Raw genomic sequence first — 24,699 nt, 5'->3', positions numbered from 1 at the left:
TGTATCAGTTACTGACCTGGCTTGCCATTGACCTGCTCTTGGATTCTGTTTATGCTTCTGCTCATTGGTTTCTTATCCTGACTTCCTCTTGACCTCGTCCCATTCTGATGTTTTGGTACCTCATCACCTGCTCGTTGCTGACCCTGGCTATTACTCTGACTATGCTTCCGGTTCCAGTTTTGGCTCTACAGTCCTGCCAAGTGCCTGTTCTGGCTGTCATTACATCAGCTCCAGTTGTCATAGTGTGCTCACGCTTATGAGAACTTCCGGCAAGCCACGTACCCAGATCTTGCAATTCCAGTGGAGTGCTTCCTTAACTTCAGCTTGCCGTTCCGGCATCTCCTCTGTTCCTGACTGAATGCCCTGTCTGATTTACCGAGGTTAGATCACCAGCTGCAAGTTCCACAATCAATATCCACAGGCACTCGTTTTCCTCCTGTCCCTCGGCACCATCTGTTTCACCTTCAGTGGGGCCTGGGATGGAGATACAAGAGAGGCTCAATTTAGACTTTTATCAGGTACGCGACAGCAGGATAGTAAAATGAAAAGGAGTAGAGGTGCCATATTAAAAGGTAGACGGAGTGGGACTCAGACTTGTAGGAAATGTTTCCCAGGGTGTTTGCTTGCAGTCCATCCAGCGTGTAGTAGAGTTCTTTGTTGTTTCTTCCTGCTGCTTGAGTTATCCTGCTTTAGTAAAACTGCTGTATTCAACTGCAGCTTCACACTCCAGCATAAACCAAACTCATGCAGAGACCTGCACCCCATCTGTCACTGTGCCCCCCCCCCGTGACCTCCCCCCATGGGCTAGTCTAAATTGATAGGGAGATGGTCAAATGAGCAACTCTTCTCTGCCCCAATTAGGAACTGATAAGGATCACATGAATTGGAGGGGGGGGTGGTGTTTCTCAAACACAGACCAGCCACAGACACAGGCCAGAGTCATAAAATAAGTGCAAAGGGTGAGAATCAAACAGACCAAAATATGTGCACTAATTGTTCTGAGATTTGCAGAAGTCTATGCGTTGCTAAAGTTACAGTTTAGAGTGGAGATGAGAGCAGCAATTTATCCAGAGATAGCAGAAGTCTATGCATTTACAGTTTAGAGTGGAGGTGAGAGCAGATGAGAGCAGCAATTTATCTGTGAAAAAGCAGAGAAGCCATGATTAGGGTGCTGTATTCAACTGCAGCTGCACACTCCATCATAAATCACACTCACGCAGAGACCTGCACCCCATCTGTGACTGTGTCCCCCCCCCCTGTAATAATGACCTCAACATTTTTGGTCACCTTTTAGCAGATAGATTAGCCAAAGTTATTACCCCTTTGATCCAACCAGATCAAACTGGTATCATTCCAGGTAGACAAATTACAGACAATCTCCGTCTGGCCACTAATGTTATTCAAGATTCAAATCTCCATTCTTGGTCAGTTTGTATACTCAGCCTAGATATACACAAGGCTTTTGATAGTGTTTAGTTGGCCATACTTAAATATCCTACTACCTAAATATGGTATTTCTGATGAATTCCAACAAGGCTTTAAAGCTCTATTTAATGCTGCCCAAACCAGAATTAAACTCCCTGGTAGTAATTCTGAATTTTTCTTTAAAAAGGGGTACCAGGCAGGATCACCCTCTCTCCCCACTTTCATTTGCTCTAGCGATTGAACCATTGACATGTGCTATCAGAAATAATATGAAGATTAAAGGATATATACAGGGTCCAAAAGAATTTAAATTACAGTTGTGGCCAAAATTATTCAACCCCCACTGAAATTGAGTGTTTTGGCCAGTTTGACATTGCTTTTGATCATTCAGTCATCTTGCTTACATTTACATTAAAGAGGCACTTGTAGGTCAGACAAATATAACATAACAGTTATAATGAAATAACCACAAATGTCTTTTCTGTGCTCACAGCATTATCAGTTTTATTCAACCCCCAAGTGACATTCAATCTTAGTACTTAGTACAGCATCCTTTTACAGTTATAACAGCTTTTAAACGTGAAGCATAGCTTGACACAAGTGTCTTGCAGCGATCTACGGGTATCTTCGCCCATTCTTCATGGGCAAAGGCCTCCAGTTCAGTCACATTCTTAGGCTTGCGCACTGCAACTGCTTTCTTTAAGTCCCACCAGAGGTTCTCAATCGGATTTAAGTCTGGTGACTGCGATGGCCACTCCAAAATGTTCCAGCCTTTCCTCTGCAACCATGCTCTAGTGGACTTGGAGGTATGCTTGGGATCATTGTCCTGTTGAAAGGTCCAACGTCTCCCAAGCCTCAGGTGTGTGACGGACTGCATCACGTTTCCATCCAATATCTCCTGGTACTGAAGAGAATTCATGGTACCTTGCACACGCTGAAGCTTCCCTGTACCTGCAGAAGCAAAACAGCCCCAAAGCATGATTGACCCTCCACCATGCTTCACAGTAGGCAAGGTGTTCTTTTCATCATAGGCCTTGTTCTTCCTCCTCCAAACATAGCGTTGATCCATGGGCCCAAACAGTTCTAATTTTGTTTCATCAGTCCACAGAACACTATCCCACAACTTTTGTGGTTTGTCCACATGGCTTTTGGCATACTGCAGTCGACTCTTCTTATTCTTTGGAGACAGCAAGGGGGTACGCCTGGGAGTTCTGGCACGGAGGCCTTCATTACGCAGTGTGCGTCTTATTGTCTGGGCTGAAACTTCTGTACCCACATCTGACAAATCTTTTCTCAGTTCCTCAGCAGTCACACGGGGACTTCTCTCCACTCTACGCTTCAGGTAGCGCACAGCAGTCGAAGTCAGCATCTTCTTTCTGCCACGACCAGGTAGCGTTTCAACAGTGCCCTTTGCCTTGAATTTGCGAATGATGCTTCCTAAGGTGTCTCTTGGTATGTTTAACATCTTTGCAATCTTCTTATAGCCATTGCCCTTCCTGTGAAGAGAAATCACCTCTTCTCTTGTCTTCCTGGACCATTCTCTTGCCTTCACCATGTTTGTAACCACACCAGTAAATGTCTAGAAGGAGCTGAGTATCACAGTCATTTTAAAGCTGCCTAATTGGTGCTTATTATGCTTGATTGCTGCTCGGTGACATCCACAGGTGTTTTCAATACCTGATGGAAAGCACCTGTATGAACCTCTGTTCTTCAGAGTGGTAGTCTTTAAGGGGTTGAATAATTGTGGCAATGAAGAAACCACATAAGAACCATTTACTACTGTATTACATAAACAATTGATGTCATTTTAGTTGCATTTGGGTAGTTACAACGTCCTTGTAGGATTTGATTCTGAATACAATTCCAAATGTACACTATAGTCCCTAAACCCCTTTACAGCATTGGGGGTTGAATAATTTTGGCCACAACTGTAAGTCTCTACTCTGATGATGTTCTCTTATTTCTATCAGATCCCCTTATATCTATACCAAATCTTACAACTGAATTATATCTCTTTCATGACCTCTCGGGACTCAGGTGTAAATTTATCTAAATGTTCAGCTATGCCTATTAACCTTCCGCCCTTCTTATCAGCCTCTCTGTAGGAGAAGTTTTCATTTTCTTGGTGTACACATTCCTTTTGTTATCTGAGCATTTCTCTTACACCTTCATATAACTCACTTTTTCAAACAAACTATCCACTACATTTTTTTACATATTAAATCATTGTTATCGATGTGGTCTTACTAAATTTCTTTTCTTGGTAGAGTGGTTGCGATCAAGATAGTTATTTTACCAAAATTGTTATTTTACTGTAGAGCTTTACCAACGCTGGTCTCTAAAACTGCTTTAGAGAGAAATTAATAAATTAATTTGGTTAGATGAAAAGCCCAGATGTGGCAGACTCCTCCTGCAGAGATCCCAGCTCAGGGGTGGTGTAGGTTTTCCCAATGTGTAGTTATATTACTTGTTGGCTAGATTCACATAATTTAGCCCAATGGTTCTTCCCTCCAGTAATATTCCTTGGCTCTCCTTTGAAATATACTCAGTATTTCTTTTTCATCTGCAAGGGTTGCTATGGTCCAAATCGATCCCTCCTTGAGAGCTCTCCTCTCTAAACACAATAGTTGCCAACTCATACCACCTGTGGCATTGCCATAAAAACAAATTTAACCTGATATCTATCACTCCTCCTTTAGCATAATTTCTTGGAGACCCCCATTTTTCTCCTGCTTTTAGAGACAGAAACTCTTTTATGTTATGGCAAAAGCACAATCTCACTAATATAAAATCTCTTACTAGACACAATAAGTTTAGTTCCTTTGTCTCATTACAAACAGAATATAATTTGCCTATAACAGACTTTCTAAAATATATACAAATTAAAGAATTTTTTTCAAAACCCTAGTCCTTAACTCTTCAAACCTCTTACTCATTTTGTGAACAAATTTGTATATCATCCCCCAGAGACAAGGGACTGAATTAATTCTCTGGTATATGACCCCTTCTAAGATACATTCTTTCTTTCCCTCAGTTTCCACTTGCTGCTTGCTGCTTGCTGCTTGCTGCTTCAGGGGTTGTTCTGAGCAAGGAACCTTGATCCATATATTTTGGAATTGTAAGTTCTTGTGACCTCCGTGGTTACATGCTACAGCTAAAATTTCCCAAATAGCAGGCAGATTGATTGCTTTAACTCCACAAATATGTCTATTATATGCCTCAATACCTGATATACTAATTTCTTGTACCAGATTAATACATACACTCTGTTGGTCCATCCAATGGATGATAGCATACAATTGGCGCTCCTCTTCCATCCCATGGTTGCAGGTGCTTACAAGGATGGAAACAATTAAATTATCTGAAAGCATCTACCATACACAATGTGATAACTTACATATAGTTAAAGAAAAATGGATTGGTTGGGACACACCATAATCTTTTATATCCATTTGTATAATTACTTAAAACAAAAATTTCTGTATCACCCACTTTTGTTTATAATTTGTGAACTAAATGTGTAATACCAGACTCATTCAATATCTATTTAATAAGCTCATGCTGCATTTCTGTCTCTTTAGTTGATATGTCTTAGCCTATAAGTGATTTTGTTCAACTCTGACCTCATTGTAATCAGTACCTTATGACATTTTTGTACATGTTACTGTTTGATTGTACATGAGTTTGGCCTTCCTAATAAAATAGTTTGTAAACAAAAAAATTAATAGGTACCCAATATACAAGCATATCAAAACTAATAAAAAGTAATGATAAACAGAATTAATCAGAAAATGTATTAAAACAAAGTATATAAAAGGACAGATACTTAATAATGACAAGAAGGCTACAAAACATGTGGCTGAATATATTACACTGTGCACTTCAGGGTCCTTATTTAACCCATCAGGTACCATTGTGCCTAATTTTAAAATCCAGAAGGTTTCCCTTCTACAAAGAAGGAAAAATCTTTCATTCGAAGCCAAAGATTTGGCATTTATAGATTCTATAGCCAAAAGCTAAATTTTCTTAAAGTCTTTATTATGATATTGGAGAAAAGATGTGGGATACTCTGTTGGTCATTGCCATCAATAATACGTTGACAATGTTTACCAACTCGTTTACGTAAAGTATGTTTAGTGTGGCCCATGTATAACAATTTACATGGACAGCGTAAGAGATAGATAACATATTCAGAGGAGCAGGTAATGAATGGTTTGATCGCAAATTCACTTCTCTTGCTATCCAAAAAGCTGGACCATCCATGGTGAATGGGCTGACAGGTTAAACAACCCTTTTTACGACATTGGAAATTATTTGTTCTGTTATCAGAAAAGGAAGGAATATCAGAGGAAGTACCTGATTCTTTTAATGAGATGTTAACTTGCTGGGCACTAGGATATTTTTTAGTGTGCCAGAGTTGTACATGTATTACAAAACATGAATACACAGGGTGCAGTAATATCATGGAAGTTGCAAACGTAACTGTAGGTCAATTTTCTGAAGGCCAACAACACCTTAAGAAAAGGGTATAAGGACAAAGTACACCATCAAAAGTACACAGTCCTCTGTAACAGAGAAGTAAGTGAAAGAAAGGGAAAGGTAAAAACAAAACAAAATATTTATTTGGGGATGGGGGAAAGAAGGTAAAGGGAGGGAAAAGACAGGGAGGGAGGAGGAGTCCCATGCCTCCTCCCCCTTCCAAAAATCTGGTATCTCCACAGTAGAGGGAAAAGAAAATACACAGCCCTTCAATCTTCAGCACTGGGTGAGCAAATGCCACCCACTATGGGAGCAGTATTACAGTTTAGAAATACAATACTTCTTGTATTCGATAGTTTGAGTGGGTCTAACAAAGTCAGCCGGATGTAAATTTGTGTAGATGTTCCATTTCCTCTATTTTCTCTAGACTGTTGAACCATTTCCTAATTGCTGGAATGAGTGTTGAATCCCAATAAATTTTAATGCATAGTCTTGCTAATTTAACCATATGTATGGCTAAAGATTTGTTGTACTCTTTCCTGGACAGAGATGTGTGGTGTAAGAGAAACTGAGCAGGTGTAATTTCGACCATTTTACTGTTCCAGCAGTGCCATTGTCCCAGTCAATTTCAGGATAGTTAAAATTTCCCAATATTATCACTATCCCAGCCCTTGCATCCCTTTTATCTGTGCATAGGGTTGTGTTTTCACCACCTCATTAACACTGGGTGGCCTGTAGCAAACTTCAATTATTAACTTTGATGTATCCACACCCAATTGCTATACGCAGTTTCACTCATAATGCTTCAACACCACCACATGCTCTATTAGCAAAGTCCTCTTTCACACTCCTTTTTAACTTCTTACATAGAGACAGACACTGCCACCTTTTTTGTTTTATCCTGTCTCTCTGGATTAGTACTGCTTACTGGATAGGATTAGTACTGCTTGGACCTTGAAGAAGGAGACATTTTCCGAAAGCTTGTCCTCAAAATTGTATGTTAGTGCAAATAAAAAAAGTATCACGGACAGTACTCAATTGTTTCTGTTGCAAATGCACTAATACGGCTACAATCACCTCAAGCAATCCTTTCTCTCTGAAAGAGAACATAGCCAGGAATACTGTATAACGAATTAAGCCAAGATTCAAAAATACAAATTAAAATATAGTTCTCTTCATACACTAAAGCCTCCAACTCACATAATTTGCTTTGACCACTGGCATTGACGAACAAACACTTTAATCCATTTTATTGCATTTACCATTATAATTTTTTTAGTACAGATAGTACCATAATTGCCAGTGGTTATTTATAACATGGGAAACTGCTCATCACTTGACATAGCTTTTTTTCCACTCCACGCTCTATTAGTGTCAGACCCTTGTCTGACTTTTCTGCCCCAATATATTTTAATTCCCTCCCCTCAATCCATGCTTAATACTCCTCCAACCTTCCCATAAATCTCTTTCTTGGCACAGCATACCCCCATCCATTTAGGTGAAAACCATCTTTAGCATATAGGAAAGAAGTGCTTTAAATTGTGAGCAAATTATATTTCCCTGCTGGCTTTTTTTTAATGGGCACCCAGACCCCAAAGGTCAACCAAAATACATAGAAGACCCTTGGTCAATGACGTGAAAAATATCCCATGTATTGCCAATGGTGTCAACTGGGAGACCCCTGACCCCTTGTATATAACAGCTGATATCTGCTCACCCTGTCATTTAGTAGAAGGCAAGCAGATGGACATGAGCAGTCTCGGCAGGCAGCATTTTCCTTTACTTTCAGCAGGTTGTCAGATAATATGATTGGTATGAATCTACATCGCTAGATGATGGTAATGATGGTGGGTGCACATCCTGAGACTTTTTCTTGTTTTTTTTGTTAAAGAGCTTGTCAGAATTATGCCTTTGTTGATTTTCCACATTTTACCTTTTTCAGTATGGATCGGGGTCAGTATGGAATTTTGGAGGGATCTCAAGTTTTCTTTTTTTTTTTAAAAAAAAAATTTTTCAATTTTGGGTGGGGTTACACCTTAAAATCTGTACCAAATCTGAAAGATCTGGTATAGAGTACAAAGGGGGACCTCATACTGTTTTTGTGTGTTTTTTTATTTTTTGTTTGTTTTTTTGGTAGGGTCCTCCATAAAATTTATATCAGACCTTAAAGTGGAGCTTTAGTCAGACAATTAGGTCGTACCAGACGGACTTCTTTCCCCCGCTGCTCTGACACAGCAGCCCCATCTGAGCACATCTCCGAACCTCATACTCAAGCACTCTACTGAAGGCAGAGCAGCATGGTCAGAAGGCATGGGAACACAGAACAAGATCACCTCACAACTTCAAGGTGAGCTGACAGTGCTTCTCTATAAACACTAGCCCAGCCAAATCCAAGCAGAAGCTCTCTCAAGCTGCTTGAAAAACTACAGAAACTTGTGCCCCAGATAACTCATTGTATGACACCAAGGACTTGCAGGACTCTGTCCAGGACTTTCCTACTAACAACCAGCCGGTGCTTGACACTACCTGAAAAGATATGTTGTTGTCTCTGTGAAGCTCCATTCATGCTGACATTGTCACTGGTACAACAATTTAAAACTGATGTGCAGGACGTGAGCCTCAGGGAGATCGACATAGAGAATAAAATGGGAGAGTTCATGGGTACCTTCAGTGATCTGGTAGATGCTCATATTGAGCAATGGTATCACCTGGATTAAGTTTTTAAGCTGGTAGACCTGGAGATTATATCCAGGTGAAACAATATTAAGTAATGACGGGCCGAACACCCTCCCTGTTCGGTTGGTGGTCAAACATTTGAAAGTTAGACCACAAACTTTGAACAGAGACAATTCACTAAGAGGTATCTTACCACATCTGAGTATGTGGTAAGATATCACACAGCTACTAAAATACCGCATTACTTAAACTAATAAGTCATATGGCATTCTAATAGTGAATACATTCAACCCCGCTGACAGCTGAATGTAAAAAGAATTGCTCGCAATTAACATTTTAAAAAATGACATGGGGTTCCTTCCCCCATCCTTACCAAGCCCTGACAAAATTTTTTAAAAAATGACGTGGGGGTCCCCCCAAAAATCCATACCAGACCTTTATCTCAGCATGCAGCCTGGTAGGTTAGGAAAAGGGTCAGGAGCAAGCGCCCCTCCCCCTCCTGAACCATACCAGGCCACATGCCCTCAACATGGGGGGTGCTTTGGGGCAGGGGAGGCTTTGCCCCAAAGCACCTTGTCCCCATGTTGTTGAGGACAAAAGCCTCTCCCCCACAACCGTGACAGAAGATTGCGAGGGCCTGCGGGCAGAAGGCTTATCAGAGTCTGGAAGCCCCCTTTAACTAGGGGGCCCCCAGATCCCACCCTCCCATGTGAATGAGTATGGGGTACACGGTACCGCTACTCATTCACAAAAAAAAAATGTGTAGTGTAAAAAATGACAGACAGTCTTGTTTGTGCTGAAGACTGCGGTGGACTGACTGGATCAATCACTGATCGTAGGTGGGTGGTTGTGTGGGTGGGTAGAGAGATGTCCCTCCAGTCAGTTTTAAAGAGCGTGGATTTTGGCGGTAAACCCTCTGCTGCCACCTTTCTGTTACAGCCTTAAGGGTCAATTCCACATGTATACTTGTCATAATAGAAAAGAAGGAGCACCCAATGCCTAAAACATAGAAAAGTGACAGTAGAAAAAGACTAAGTGGTCCATCGAGTCTGCCCGGTTTTCTTTTGTTTTTTTTGTGGGTGTGTGGTTTTTTTGTGGTTTTATTGTTTTGGGGCTTTTTCATTTTTTTGGTTTTGTTTTGATCTATGCTTGTCCCAAGCATGTTTGAAGCTATTTACTGTTGACTGGCTCACTACCTCTGCTGGAAGTTTATTCTAAGCATCAACTACTCTTCCAGTAAAATAGTACTTTCTAAGATGTTTGAATTTTCCACCAGTTAAAAAAAAAAAAAGGAATGCATTTTTGTTGGTAGATTAAGAGGCATTTATTATGAGTAACGACAAGTGCTTCAAGCCAACGTGTTTTGTTGAAAAGACTCTCCCTTCTTCAGGGCTGTTGCTGCACGCTATTAAATGGGAAAAATTCCCATGCCGGTTATGTATTTTCCAGGTATTGGAGGAAAAAAATGACCGCTGTCGTTCCAAGGGCAGCAATGAGGAAGAATGAGAACACAGTCTTTGGCAAGTCCTTTATTAAAAACAAAAATAAAAAAAGTCCCTGAAGTAGATCCAACATCAATCAAGATGTCCGCCGCTTACCCGAAAAAATAAAAAAAAACACTCCGCTCTCTGTGCTGGGTCCTGCCATCTGATAGATGCACTGGACTGGCAGTTCTTAAATACTGGGATGACATCATCATGCGCTGTGATTGACAAAGCATTGCACCTGACCTGTGGTCAGGTGAATTGCTTTGGCCAATCACAATGCACTGTCAGGGTGCAGGACATTGTGGGGCATGGTGGGCGAAGAAGCTGCCGAATGCCCTTACCGTTCATGTGTTCAGCTCGAACATCAAGCCCAACCCTAATATGAAGATAAGAGGCATCCCAGAGTCAGTGAAACCATCAGTATTGAAAGCATTTTTCTGTAAAATACTGATAGAGGTTTTGCCTGATTCACCAACTGATGAGCTTGTGATAGATCATATTCATAGACTCCTTAAGCCTAAACATACACTATATTGCCAAAAGTATTGGGATGCCTGCCTTTACATGCACATGAACTTTAATGGCATCCCAGTCTTAGTACGTAAGGTTCATCATTGAGTTGTCCCAAACCTTTGCAGCTATAACAGCTTCAACTCTTCTGGGAAGACTGTTCAGTTAAGTTCCTCCACCCCAAACTCGCTCATCCAAGGTCTTTATGGACCTTTCTTTGTGCACTGGTGTGCAGTCATGTTGGAACAGGGAGGGGCCATACCCAAACTGTTCCCACAAAGTTGGGAGCATGAAATTGCTGACACCTTAAGAACTTCCTTCAAAGGAACTAAGGGCCAAGACCAACCCCTGAAAAACAACCCCACACCATAATCCAACCTCCATCAAACTTTACACTTGGTACAATGCAGTCAAGCAAGTACCGTTTTCCTGTCAACCACCAAACCCAGACATGTCCATTGGATTGCCAGACAGAAAAGCGTGATTTGTCACTGTAGAGAACACATCTCCACTGCTCTAGAGTCCAGTGGCGGTGTGCTTTACACCACTGCATCTGACACTTTGCACATCACTTGGTGATGTAAGGATTGGATGCAGCAGCTTGGCCATGGAAACCCATTCCATGAAGCTCTCTATGCACTGTTGTTATACAAATCTGGAGGACACATAAAGTTTAGAGATTTTTAGCTATTGACTCTGCAGACAGTTGGTGACTTCTGTGCGCTTCAGTATGTGCTGACCCCACTCTGTCATCTTACAAGGCCGACCCCTTTGTGGCTGAGTTGTTTTTGTTCCCAGTTGTTTCCACTTTGTTATAATACCACTAACAGTTGACCATGGAATATTTAGTAGCAAGGAAATTTCACGGATAAACTTATTGTACAGGTGGCAACCTATCACGGTACCATAATTGAATTCACTGAGCTCCTGAGAGCAATCCATTCTTTCATAAGTGTTTTAGAAGCAGTCTGCATGCCTAGGTGCTTGATTTTATATACCTGTGGCCATGGAGGTGATTGGAACACCTGATTTCAATGATTTGGAGGGCGTTCCAATACTTTTGGCAATATAGAGTATCCCTGAACAACTCCCCAGGGACACCATGATGAGCATTCACTTTTACCATATTAAGGAAAAATTGTTGGCACTTAGAAGAAATCCAAAGCAAGTCCTAGGATGTATGAAGGGTCTGTCATTTTTTTCAGACTTATCTCAGCTTACCTTACAACAGAGAAATCATCTTACCACCATTACTAAGAATTTCCGAAACCACCGTATTAGTTACACATGGCAATATCCAGCAAAATTACTAGTCATATATGAAGGGGAGATTGTCCCTAGTACTGCTATGGAAGAAGGCTTCATTTTTCTGTTTAAAGGATGGCTCATTTTGGATGATGGGTCTTCAAAACATAGAGAGCCTTTCCTTACTAGGCCATAAACAAACGACTGCAAAGATCATTTCCTCATCAGTCCTCAATCATTATCCAATCATTATATTGTTCCCCCCCCCCCCCAAGTCTTTGCTTTTGCTGTGTCTTATCTCTAGTCTCTTTTTTTTTTTTTCATCCCCCACAACTCTTCTGACATTCTGCTAAAACTTTGTGAGTAGTACCGCTTGGACCTTGAAGAAGGGGACATTCCCCAAAAGCTTGTCCTCAAAATTGTATGTTAGTGCAAATAAAAAAAGTATCATGGACAGTACTCAATTGTTTAAGAGAATCACAAATGTTTCTTTTATTTTTTAATCATTACACCTGATTTATACCAAAAATAACTGTTATACCTTTGTTTTGATTTCCTCTCAGCTCACTCTAAAATTCTTTTTAAAGGCAAATTTGTCTTTATTACATTTTATAGCAAATTAACAAAACAAGGCATGAGAAATAATGAAAACAAGTACAAGTAGATGAAAAAACACATCACAAATATGGCGATGATCCATGTGGATGGGCAAAAATTATTCCAAATAACAGAAATATGGAAGGATCAATAACACAGTAACACATATTACAAAGATATGCATTAACAGAGTTTCAAGGGGGGCATCCCCAGTAAGATGTATGAAACAAAATGAGATAGCTCCGTATAACCAAGAGTATAAACCCAAACTGAGAAAAAAGAGAAGATAATATAAAAAGAAGAGAAAAAAGAGAAATCAGTTGTAGAGATGGAAAAAGATGAGAAGAGAGAGGATCGGGAGATGGGAACGGCAAAAAGCAGAACCAAGGCGGTCCTCAACCAGTATTCCACCAAGGTGATCCCATCAACCGCACCCGGCGTGAGCCACGGGGCCACACCGGTGGACATTCCAAAAAGAAAATGAATCAGGGGAGGTCAACTCCCACAGAGCATGACAGAGGAACACATAGCACGGAGAGTCGAAGAGGAGGAGAAATGGAGCCAAACCGACCATAGTAACTTATGTTTATAATAGGTATCATTTGCCAGCATTTCCTCCATACGCATGATATCATTAAGCACAGAAACCCACATCGGAAGAGGCGGGGGGGGCATTTTCCAAAACAGGGGTATCAATTGGCAGGCCGCAGAGAGAAAGAAACGCAACAGACTTTTCTTTGCATTGCCAGTGAGTACAGCAATATAGAGTGTAGAGCAATCTCTGGCAAAGGGGCCAAGGACTCACCATAGACCCTGTTATACACAGCACAAACCTGTCACCAAAAGGGTTGTATTTGGTCACAATATCACTAAATATGGAGCTGTGTACCAACAGCTTTAGTACAGCACCAGCAGAGATTAGGTGTAGAGGGAAAAATGTTGTGTAAGGAGAGTGGGTCCCTGTACCATCGAGAAAGGAGCTTAAAGTTCTTTTTCTGGGAATAACAAGAAATGGATATTTTAGGAGTGAAGTGGAACCACGTGGACCAGTCCACCGCCGAGACATCTTTACCTAGGTCTCAAGCCCAAGCCTTGGTGTAGGGAGGAAGTTCAGGATGAAGAGCATTATGTAACGCTTTAAAGAGGGAAGCTAAGGCATGTCTCAGAGATTCAGAGAGGGAGCACAACCGCTCAAACTCAGAGAGTGGGCAATGGGTGTTGGAGGAAGAATATAAGTGTTTGCAAAATGAGGATAGATGTAAAGTGGTCAAACAATCCTTAGATCCACCCTGAAGGAGCGGGAGACCCGATTGGGGGCAAATAAGGGTGATAAAGGAGAGGGATCAGAAGATAAGAGAGCAATGACGCCCCATTTATACCACAACCGCAGTACAGCCACAGTGAATGGGGACAGGCCGGAAAAACGCAGATAGTCTTGGCTGTAACCCCATGGGAAAGCCCAAAGATCAACCTGAGATAAATATTGTTCTATCACACAAGAGGCTTTACGGAAGGGTCTGGGAAACCAATCAAGCATCCGGGCTAGCAATGTGGCTTTATAATATAACTCAAAGTCTGGTAAGCCCACTCCGTCTCCAAGCTTCGGGAAAGTGAGTAACCTATATTTTAATCTTGAGAATCCTTGGTGCCAAATAAATCTAATCAAAAAGGAGCGTAGAGAAAGAAAGAAGGAAACTCTTAGGCACAGTGATCGGTATAGTCTGAAAAACGTATAGCAACTTAGGTAAGGTATCCATGTTAAGGGTGTTGATGCAGCCGAACCAGGGCAGGGCTGAGGAACCCCATGAAGTCAGATCTGTTTGGATACATGAAAGCAGGGGTAAGTAATTACGTGTATATATAGCATTAAGATTGGCAGAAACCATGACCCCTAGGTACGTAATAGCCTTTGATCGCCATTGAAAAGAGAAATTAGAGAGGAGATTCGCCAACACATGGGCAGGTAAAGAAATATTCAAGGCCTCCATTTTAGAGATATTAAGATTTAAGTTACTGAAGAAACCAAATCTACGGAATTCATGAAAAAGACTGGGGAGTGAGATAAGTGGCTGTTAAACGTAAACCAGAAGGTCATCTGAGTATAGGGATAGTTTATGGTGTGCAGAGGGAGTTACATAGTTAGTCTGGCTGAAAAAAGACAAAAGTCCATCCAGTTCAACCATAAAAAAAGTTATAATCCTATACCCAGAGTTGATCCAGAGGAAGGCAAAAAAATCCAGCAAAGCATGATCCAATTTGCTCCTGCTGGGAAAAAAAATTCCTTCCTGATCCCCCAAGAGACAATCGGATATTCCTTGGATCAACTTTACCTATAAATTTTAGTATCCAGTTATATTCTGTGTATTTAAGAAAGAATCCAGGCCTTTTTTTGAAGCAATCCACTGAGCTGGGAGTGCGGATGCCCAATATTGAGTCATTAGCTCGAATAGCTCTCGCAAGGTTTATCCATTAGTAAAACAAAGAAAAGAGGGGAGAGGGGACAACCTTGTTTAGTTCCATTCGATATGGTGAAGGGCGAAGAAACCATACCATTCACCAGGACAGACGCCGAAGCATGAGAATAGAGGGACATAATCTGAGCGAGGAACCGCAAACCTACACCTATCTGTTCTAGGGTAAGATGGAGACAACGCCAGTCTACGCGATCAAACACCTCAGAATCATATGAAAGGAGCCAAGCCTTTAAGCTTAATATAAGAGATAAGGTGGATTGTTTTAAAAGTATTATCCGTATCTTCGAAACCGGGAGCAAAGCCAACCTGATCATGGTGGATCAAAGCTGGTAGAAAAGGTGAAAGGTGGTTTGCTAGAAGTTGAGCAAAAAGCTTAACATCCAGATTAAGTGGAGAAATTGGGCTATAACTACCGCAGAGAGAAGGGTCTTTACCTGGCTTAGGCAGATATATTGGCATTGGCAGCTGGTGAAGGTACGTTCAAATCATCAATAATGTTAAATGCCAGGGCCAGAAGTGGGGCCAGTTGAGCGGCGAATGTTTTATAAAATTGCGGGGTAAACCTGTCTGGACCCAGGCACTTACCAGTTTTCAGGGCCTTAATTGCCCCAAGAACTTCCGTAATCGAGAAGGGCTCCTCTAGATCCAGTGCATCCTGGACATCCAGAACAGGCAACGCTGTCTCCACAATGTATTGGGACATAGACGGAAGGGAGGAAATGAGAGGAGCAGCGGGATTTGTCGAAGATCCCAAAGGAAATGGAGGAAATGCTTTGATCGTTGAGAATAATAACGATCAAACGTGGACAAGATTCCTTTGTTGTTATAGAGTTTTGTGTTGTCAGATGCCTTGATATGTTGGATCGATCGACTGGGTGGTTTAGGGTGGAGTACACGTGCCAGATGTTGACCACATTTATTAGCTAGGGAGTAATGAGTGTTGCGTGCTTTGTCTCTTGCAACAAGGGAGGAGGAATCTAAAACTTGGAGCAGGTCTCTACGAGCATTAGATAAGTCCACCGTGAGCACCAGGTCTAAAGTGCATTTGTGGGAGGATTCATGCGATGAGTGAAAATAGTCGACGCATCTCCACCGTTCAAGCCTTTTTTAAACAAGAGCCGTGTTTAATAAGAACCCCTCGAAGAACACATTTAAGGGTCTCCCATTGAGTTAGGGGGCTGTTAGTGTCCAATGTGTGATCGAAAACAAAGTCTTGGATAGTCTTCGTAACCTCAGCGATACATAGAGAATATTTGAGCAGAGTGTCATTCAAGCGCCACGAGAAGTGACGTAAAGACGATGGTTGGTCTTGAATCATGAGATGGATTGGGGCGTGGTCTGACCATGCGAAATGACCGAGAGAGGATGAAGTTGGACAATCTAAAAAAGACTATGAAACAAAGAAATAGTCTATACGACGCATAAGCTGCGGAATAAAAACGATAGTCTCGCTCCGAAGGGTGTTGGATACGCCAAACGTCCACTAAGTGTAATTCATGCAAACGCAACTTAACTTGAGATAAGACTGATGAGGAGAAAGAAGATTTACCTGCGGAAGTGTCTAGGTCTGGAGAGAGAGCTATGTTGAAGTTCCCTCCGACAATGAAACAGGGACCCCCAAAGCGGACAACTTGGAGAGGACTGCCGTGAGAAATGGAGCCTGATCTTGATTGGGAGCGTAAGCGTTCTCCACTGTAAAAACAAAATTGTGGTATTTCAATCTGAGGAAAAGATAGCGACCAGCTGGATCAACTAGTGCAGGGATGGGCAACTGTGGCCCTCCAGCTGTTGTAGAACTACAAGTCCCATGAGGCATTGCAAAACTGACCGTTACAAGCATGACTCCCAAAGGCAGAGGCATGATGGGACTTTAGTTCACCAACAGCTGGATGGCCACAGTTTCCCACCCCTGAACTAGTGAGTCCAAAACATCTGGGCCGAAGGTATGATGAAAAGCCACCGACACACCTCTGGACCTGGTCTGCGGATTAGTACTATGATACCATTGAGTATAGTAGTGATTGCAGAGGACTGGGATACCATCGGAGCAAAAATGAGTCTCCTGTAGGAGCAAGATCTGCGATCTATGTTTATGGAAATGGTAGAGCATCTGGCTTCACTTCTCCGGAGTGTTAAAGCCCCTGCAATTAATAGAGGAAAATTTTATCGGTGTCATATTTGTCCGAGGTATAGCAAATAGGAAGAGAGTGAAGCACCAACAGTGCTCCGCCAGGCAGCCCCCGACTCCTGAGAGAAAAGAAGAGAAAAAAAAAACAAAGGGGAGGAAGAGTTGAGGGTTAAAGAACACACTGAGAAATGTGAGCAAGTCTCCGAGAGTATGAAATTGTGCTGTTTTGAGTTTAAATGGGAACCGCCACTGGTAGCAAATATGCCTCTCCTGCAACATCTGAGTGAGAGGACGCAGGGCGCTTCGCATGGCCAGAGTCTGGAGGGAGAGGTCAGGGAGGAGCATCACTGGCACTTCATTGAATAGGATGGTATCCTGCATGCTGGCTGCATGCATAATGGTGTCCTTGACCTTTGAAGTAGTGGACACTGCAAAGGGTATCACGGACGAAAGATGGATCTGGGTTTCTGGGGCCCATCGTGCGATGTACGTGGTCCAGATCAATAGGGATGTTGCTGTAGTAATTGATTGAATATGGCAGTAACCGCTGCAGCTAAATCTTTAGATTCAATTGATTTTGGTATGCCCCTGATCCATATATTATTACAGCAGTTCCTGTTCTCAATGTCATCTTGTTGGTTAATGAACTGTTGAATTAACACCGCATGGGAGTTAAGGGTCTCTTCATGAGCTTTACACAGGCCATCGGCGGTATTTACAATCTCTTCTATATGCACGTAAATATCTTTTTAAGATCAGAGATTTCCTATTTGTAGGTCTGTTCAATATGTTTCACACAAAGTTCAAAATCTGCCTTTGTAGGTAGAGTTTTTATATACAGGTAGGTGTTCAGGGGCCACATGTGGTACTGCAGGTCCCAGCCATCCTCTGAGCAGAGAGATGCTGGTGAAGGGCTGCAGGATCTCTGTGTGAAATCAAGGCAGAAAAGCGAGCACTAAAACCAAAAGCAGCTGATGCACCAAAAAGGTAACCAAAAACAACCTCCAAGCAAATAAAATACAAGTGGGTGCAGCGCTTGAGATATGTAGAAACCAAATAAACCAAGGCAATATGATCAAATAAAATATGGATATGTCCCAAATCAATAATATTTCAGATATAAGGTGACAAAGTGCAAATGTAGTGCTAAAAAATCATATCCAAAATAAAGTGCTAGTATAGTGATGGTCGTGAGCACATAAAGTGCTATAATATCAAGTTCAATAGTATATCAATGTCCATAAAGTGCTAATAGTGAAGATCCATCCGAGAATGATCTCATAATAAGTGCTTCAAATACTTAAACGATATTCGGTGAAGTGCCAGGAATATGTTGAGATTACGCACTCACCAGATGCATAATCATATTACTCATTTGTATATAATGTTGTCAGCTGGAGGTCCCCTTAAGGATGTGTACAGCCAGGTCTGGTCAGAGAGATCCCCTTCCCCTGGGTTATTCGCAGCACCTCAGCTTTCCTCCAGAATGGGCTCTGTGGATTTGCTTAGCTCATATAGAGCCAAAAAGAATAATGTCCATAGTGTAGTATATTAGTGTAGTATATTCCAGTAAATCGTTAATTAGGTGTATGCAGAAAGAATCAGAATAAAATTACACTGACCATAAGGATCCAAGATGGCCTCCGGACCTCTTTGTGGTCTCGGCAGCGTGACGTCACTGCGTACGGCTCCTCCTTTACGCGTTTCGTGCTAAGGCACGTAATCATAAGCGGTGTGCGCGTAGTGTCTATTTATAGTAAAAATGGCGCATGCACACATCGCACGCGCCATTTTGTTGGAGTACTCGATGTGCGCGTGCATCCGCAGGCGCCATCTTTCTATGGCTTTTACATCACAATCATAACACATACCAGGAGAGAGTGATTCCCAAGCAACGCAGCACAAAACAAGGGGTTGAATGATGAAATAATTATACATCTAGACATGCAAATTACCAGATATATGATATATGTTGATTTAGAAAAAGGGAACGTTTTCTTAAAAAGGTAATATGCAGTTATATAATCACGATCAGTCGATCGTGAGTAGTGCGCATGCGGGTAATAAAACCACAGACTAGGTATGAAGCCCGTAGTGCGCATGGATGTACAACTCAGCAGTGCATGTTAATAGGAAATACCTAGTGATATGTGGCAATATAGGATTTATGACAGGTTATGGCAAAGATAGTACATCCAAAGGTTAAAATAAACCATAGATGCCAGTCCTCAATGATAATACCTGGTATGTGATATGGTCATTGCAATATAATGAAATTCCATATGGTTAATAGCAATAAACACATAAAAAATCATTTATATGTACAATAGCCATTAAAAGTAAAAAAGAAGGGGGGCGCATGCGCGGCCGGCTCCCGTATGGTCGTGTAGTGTGAACCGCTCCGTCCAGCCGCCAGAACGATCGCGGCTCACACAGACCCCAGGGAATTCCGACACCACAGCGACCTGTACGAGAGGTGCCCGAACCTCCCCAGACATGCCCCGCAGGAGGAAAACCCCGGGGCAGCCGGGGAAACTAACACATTTCTTCCCTGCCATCATGGCAGGAATCCAAGATGGCGCCGGCGGCAGTGACATGAGAGACAGCAGGCAGCAAGGGGACTACTCTGCCCAGCAACAAGACCACAGGCTGCAATATCCACTATATCCAGGGGACCCTGGTGAGTTGTCTCCCCCTCTGTCCCCCACCACAAGAAGCCCAGCCAAGTCCAGAATGAGACTGGACCCTGAACAACAGCAGTCATGCCAGGCCCTCAGTGATTCACCCTCACAGCTACACACAGACCTCCCTGTCATAGAGGCATTCCCAGCAACAGATCAACCTGTAACTGAGATATGCATGAAGAACATGCTATTATCTCTTAAACAAACCCTGCATAATGAGTTATCATCATCTTTGGTACACATCACTAACGTGGTCAAACACCAAGATCGAAGAATACAACATATTGAAACCAAAATGGGCGACATCATTATAGCGCACAATGATTTGATTGACGCACACACAGATCATACCTCGGACATCGAACAAATTAATTTGAAACTAGCCGACCTGGAAGATCGTTCAAGGCGTAACAATATCAAGTTTAGGGGTATACCTGAAAGCGTCACTAATGAAGCATTGCTATCCTATATACAACAGTATATAAAAGTCCTCATCCCATCCATCTCAGACCTGGAGCTGGCCATAAACCGAGCCCACCGCCTACCTAAACCAACATTCCTATCGACCTCCATTCCTAGAGATGTTTTAGCCCGGATTCATTTCTACCACATAAAGGATAAAATTATGCTGGCAGCCAGAAATACATCTACACTACCACCGTCTCACATACAAATATCCGGTTATTCGCAGATCTCTCAAAGACCACGCTGCTTAACCGCAAAAAGATGATTACCATTACTAAATCCTTGAGAAACCATGGTATAGCATATCAATGGGGATTCCTCACGAAGCTAACCGTAAAACAACACGGTAAAACCTTCATCATTAAAAATCTCGAAGCAGGCCTAGACCTGCTTAAAGCCTGGAAAATAATACCTGAAGACACACCACAAAACGTACCTACTCATTCTCAGAGTATGGAAGCTGATTAAGCGTGTCACTACTCGCACCCGTTATAACATCAACGTAGCACCTCAAAAATGTCATTCCCCCTCAATAATCTCTGGCGATCGGCCGAGTTTTTGGAGTTATATGTTACTAGAAACTGTTTGGCTTGACCTTTTTTATGGCCAAAGCCTGTTTGAACCCCCCACATCTGAAGTAGCAATACAAGCTACTCAGACCACTTGCATTTTCCGCAAGTCTTTTTTTTACACCCCTCCTTTTTTCCTTTCACCTCCCTCCTTGGCACCATCACCAGTCGCTCAAATCCGCCTTATCACCTACAGATTAATGATGAACTTTCACGGAAATTTCACCTTAATCCAGCAACCGAACCTAAACCGATTTCTCAATTTTGATTACCTCCTCCCTCACTTGGAGATGCTTGTACAATCTCACATCCCTTCAAATATCACCTCTTAGCGCTTTAAGACCTGCACAATGATCAACATCACATCCCTTAATGTCCATGGCTTAAACTCTCCATTCAAAAGATCAATGCTCCAAAAAGAAATTAGGAAATTCCAGACCGATATAGTTTTTATTCAAGAATCCCACTTCGCTACAAACAAGATACCCAAATTCCACCTCCATCATTTCCCAAACATCTTCATGGCCACGAACTTAAAAAAAAAATGGGGTCATTGCAGCCATAAAAGACTCTATCCAGTTCCAACTCATATCAGAAACCGTTGACCCTCAAGGTCGCTACCACATTCTAATATGCCAACTGAACAACAACCTCTACACTTTGGTAAATGTATATGGTCCCAACAAAAACCAGCTGCAATTCTTTAACAAGCTTTACAACACTATCTCTTCACTAAAACAAGGAAGAATTATCATTGGAGGAGACTTTAATATCATCGGCAATCCGCACCTAGACTCATCTTTTGATAAAAGATCGTCTAAACAGACCTTCAATCAATTCCTACATAACCATGACCTCTACGACATCTGGAGATGTCAACATAGCAACGAGAAAGACTTCACCTACTACTCCCCTCCACATCTTTCATACTCCAGAATCGATTTTTTCCTCATGGACAAATGGACACTGCAACATATTTCATCATCTACAATTGGTACGATAACATGGTCAGACCATGCTCCTATCCACATCTCAGTGGACGAAAACCAACACTTAGCAATCCCGCCTATTTGGAGACTAAATTGTGCAATCCTGAAGAACCCTGAACACCAGAAACATATTTTAGAAGCTCATAACCTATTTTTTGAGACTAACGCAACTCCGAACATGCCTATAACCACGCTCTGGCCCACCTACAAGGCATACATGAGAGGCATCCTTATACAATTAAATTCCCGCATTAAAAAACAAAGATCCCATCAAATCGATCAAATTCTTTCCTCCATTAAACGTAACGAAGAAATTAACAAAACTGACCCAAATGCCACTATAGCCGCGTCCCTGGCCTCTGACAGACACAAACTACGAATTATTTTGCTACACGACTACGATCTTAACCTACGGAGAGCTAAATCCAAATTCAACGCGCTCGGTAATAAAGCAAATGCACTCCTATCAAAAATGATTAAACAAAAGTGACTTAAAACTAAGATAGCAACTAGAGATGAGCGAATCGAACTTGGCGAAGTGGAATTCGTTTCGAATATTAGGAAAAATTCGATTCACACCGAATCCGAATTTTAGCAAACTTCGGATGCACGAATCTAATTTTTCCCGATCAGCCGGCAAAAAGTGTCACTGCAGAGAGCTCCGCTATTTCTGACAGTTCTCTGACAGTTCCTTCACATTTACAGCGGTTGAAACATTGTATCTATTTGTTTCCATTTAGGATACAGATGTTTTTATTCGGAAATAAATAGATACAATGTTTCAACCGCTGTAAATGTGAAGGAACTGTCAGAGAACTGTCAGAAATAGCGGAGCTCTCTGCAGATACACTTTTTGCTGTACTGGAATTCTTCTTCTTTTCATTCTTCTTCTTCTTTTCATTCTTCTTCTTCTTCTTTTCATTCTTCTTTTCATTCTTCTTCTTCTTCTTTTCATTCTTCTTCTTCTTCTTTTCATTCTTCTTTTCATTCTTCTTCTTCTTTTCATTCTTCTTCTTCTTCTTTTCATTCTTCTTTTCATTCTTCTTTTCATTCTTCTTTTCATTCTTCTTCTTTTCATTCTTCTTCTTCTTCTTCTCATTCTTCTTTTCATTCTTCTTCTTCTTTTCATTCTTCTTTTCATTCTTCTTCTTCTTCTTTTCATTCTTCTTCTTCTTCTTCTCATTCTTCTTTTCATTCTTCTTCTTCTTTTCATTCTTCTTCTTCTTCTTTTCATTCTTCTTCTTTTCATTCTTCTTTTCATTCTTCTTCTTCTTTTCATTCTTCTTCTTCTTCTTTTCATTCTTCTTTTCATTCTTCTTCTTCTTCTTTTCATTCTTCTTCTTCTTTTCATTCTTCTTTTCATTCTTCTTCTTCTTTTCATTCTTCTTTTCATTCTTCTTCTTCTTCTTTTCATTCTTCGTCTTCTTCTTTTCATTCTTCTTCTTCTTTTCATTCTTCTTTTCATTCTTCTTCTTCTTCTTCTTTTCATTCTTCTTTTCATTCTTCTTCTTTTCATTCTTCTTCTTCTTCTTTTCATTCTTCTTTTCATTCTTCTCATTCTTCTTTTCATTCTTCTTTTCATTCTTCTTCTTTTCATTCTTCTTCTTCTTCTTTTCATTCTTCTTTTCATTCTTCTTTTCATTCTTCTTCTTCTTTTCATTCTTCTTCTTTTCATTCTTCCTCTTCTTTTCATTCTTCTTTTCATTCTTCTTCTTCTTTTCATTCTTCTTCTTCTTCTTTTCATTCTTCTTTTCATTCTTCTTCTTCTTCTTCTTTTCATTCTTCTTTTCATTCTTCTTCTTTTCATTCTTCGTCTTCTTCTTTTCATTCTTCTTCTTCTTCTTTTCATTCTTCTTTTCATTCTTCTTCTCATTCTTCTTTTCATTCTTCTTCTTCTTTTCATTCTTCTTCTTCTTCTTTTCATTCTTCTTTTAATTCTTCTTCTTTTCATTCTTCTTTTCATTCTTCTTCTTCTTCTTCTTTTCATTCTTCTTCTTCTTTTCATTCTTCTTCTTCTTCTTTTCATTCTTCTTTTCATTCTTCTCATTCTTCTTTTCATTCTTCTTTTCATTCTTCTTCTCATTCTTCTTTTCATTCTTCTTCTTCTTCTTTTCATTCTTCTTCTTCTTCTTTTCATTCTTCTTTTCATTCTTCTTCTTCTTCTTTTCATTCTTCTTCTTCTTCTTTTCATTCTTCTTTTCATTCTTCTCATTCTTCTTTTCATTCTTCTTCTTTTCATTCTTCTTCTTCTTCTTTTCATTCTTCTTTTCATTCTTCTTTTCATTCTTCTTCTTCTTTTCATTCTTCTTCTTTTCATTCTTCCTCTTCTTTTCATTCTTCTTTTCATTCTTCTTCTTCTTTTCATTCTTCTTCTTCTTCTTTTCATTCTTCTTCTTCTTCTTCTTTTCATTCTTCTTTTCATTCTTCTTCTTTTCATTCTTCGTCTTCTTCTTTTCATTCTTCTTCTTCTTCTTTTCATTCTTCTTTTCATTCTTCTTCTCATTCTTCTTTTCATTCTTCTTCTTCTTTTCATTCTTCTTCTTCTTCTTCTTTTCATTCTTCTTTTCATTCTTCTTCTTTTCATTCTTCTTCTTCTTCTTTTCATTCTTCTTCTTCTTTTCATTCTTCTTCTTCTTCTTTTCATTCTTCTTTTCATTCTTCTCATTCTTCTTTTCATTCTTCTTTTCATTCTTCTTCTCATTCTTCTTTTCATTCTTCTTCTTCTTCTTTTCATTTTTCTTCTTCTTCTTTTCATTCTTCTTTTCATTCTTCTTCTTCTTTTCATTCTTCTTCTTCTTCTTTTCATTCTTCTTCTTCTTTTTATCATTCTTCTTCTTCTTTTCATTCTTCTTCTTCTTCTTTTCATTCTTCTTCTTCTTCTTCTTTTCATTCTTCTTTTCATTCTTCTTCTTCTTCTTTTCATTCTTCTTCTTCTTCTTTTCATTCTTCTTTTCATTCTTCTTTTCATTCT

This window comes from Staurois parvus, unplaced genomic scaffold (assembly GCF_062004578.1).
Source record: "Staurois parvus isolate SC_StPar_1 unplaced genomic scaffold, SC_StPar_1.0 ptg000217l, whole genome shotgun sequence".
Lineage (NCBI taxonomy): Eukaryota > Metazoa > Chordata > Amphibia > Anura > Ranidae > Staurois > Staurois parvus.
The sequence above is the reverse complement of the archived record's forward strand: the minus strand, read 5'-3'. Positions refer to the sequence as shown.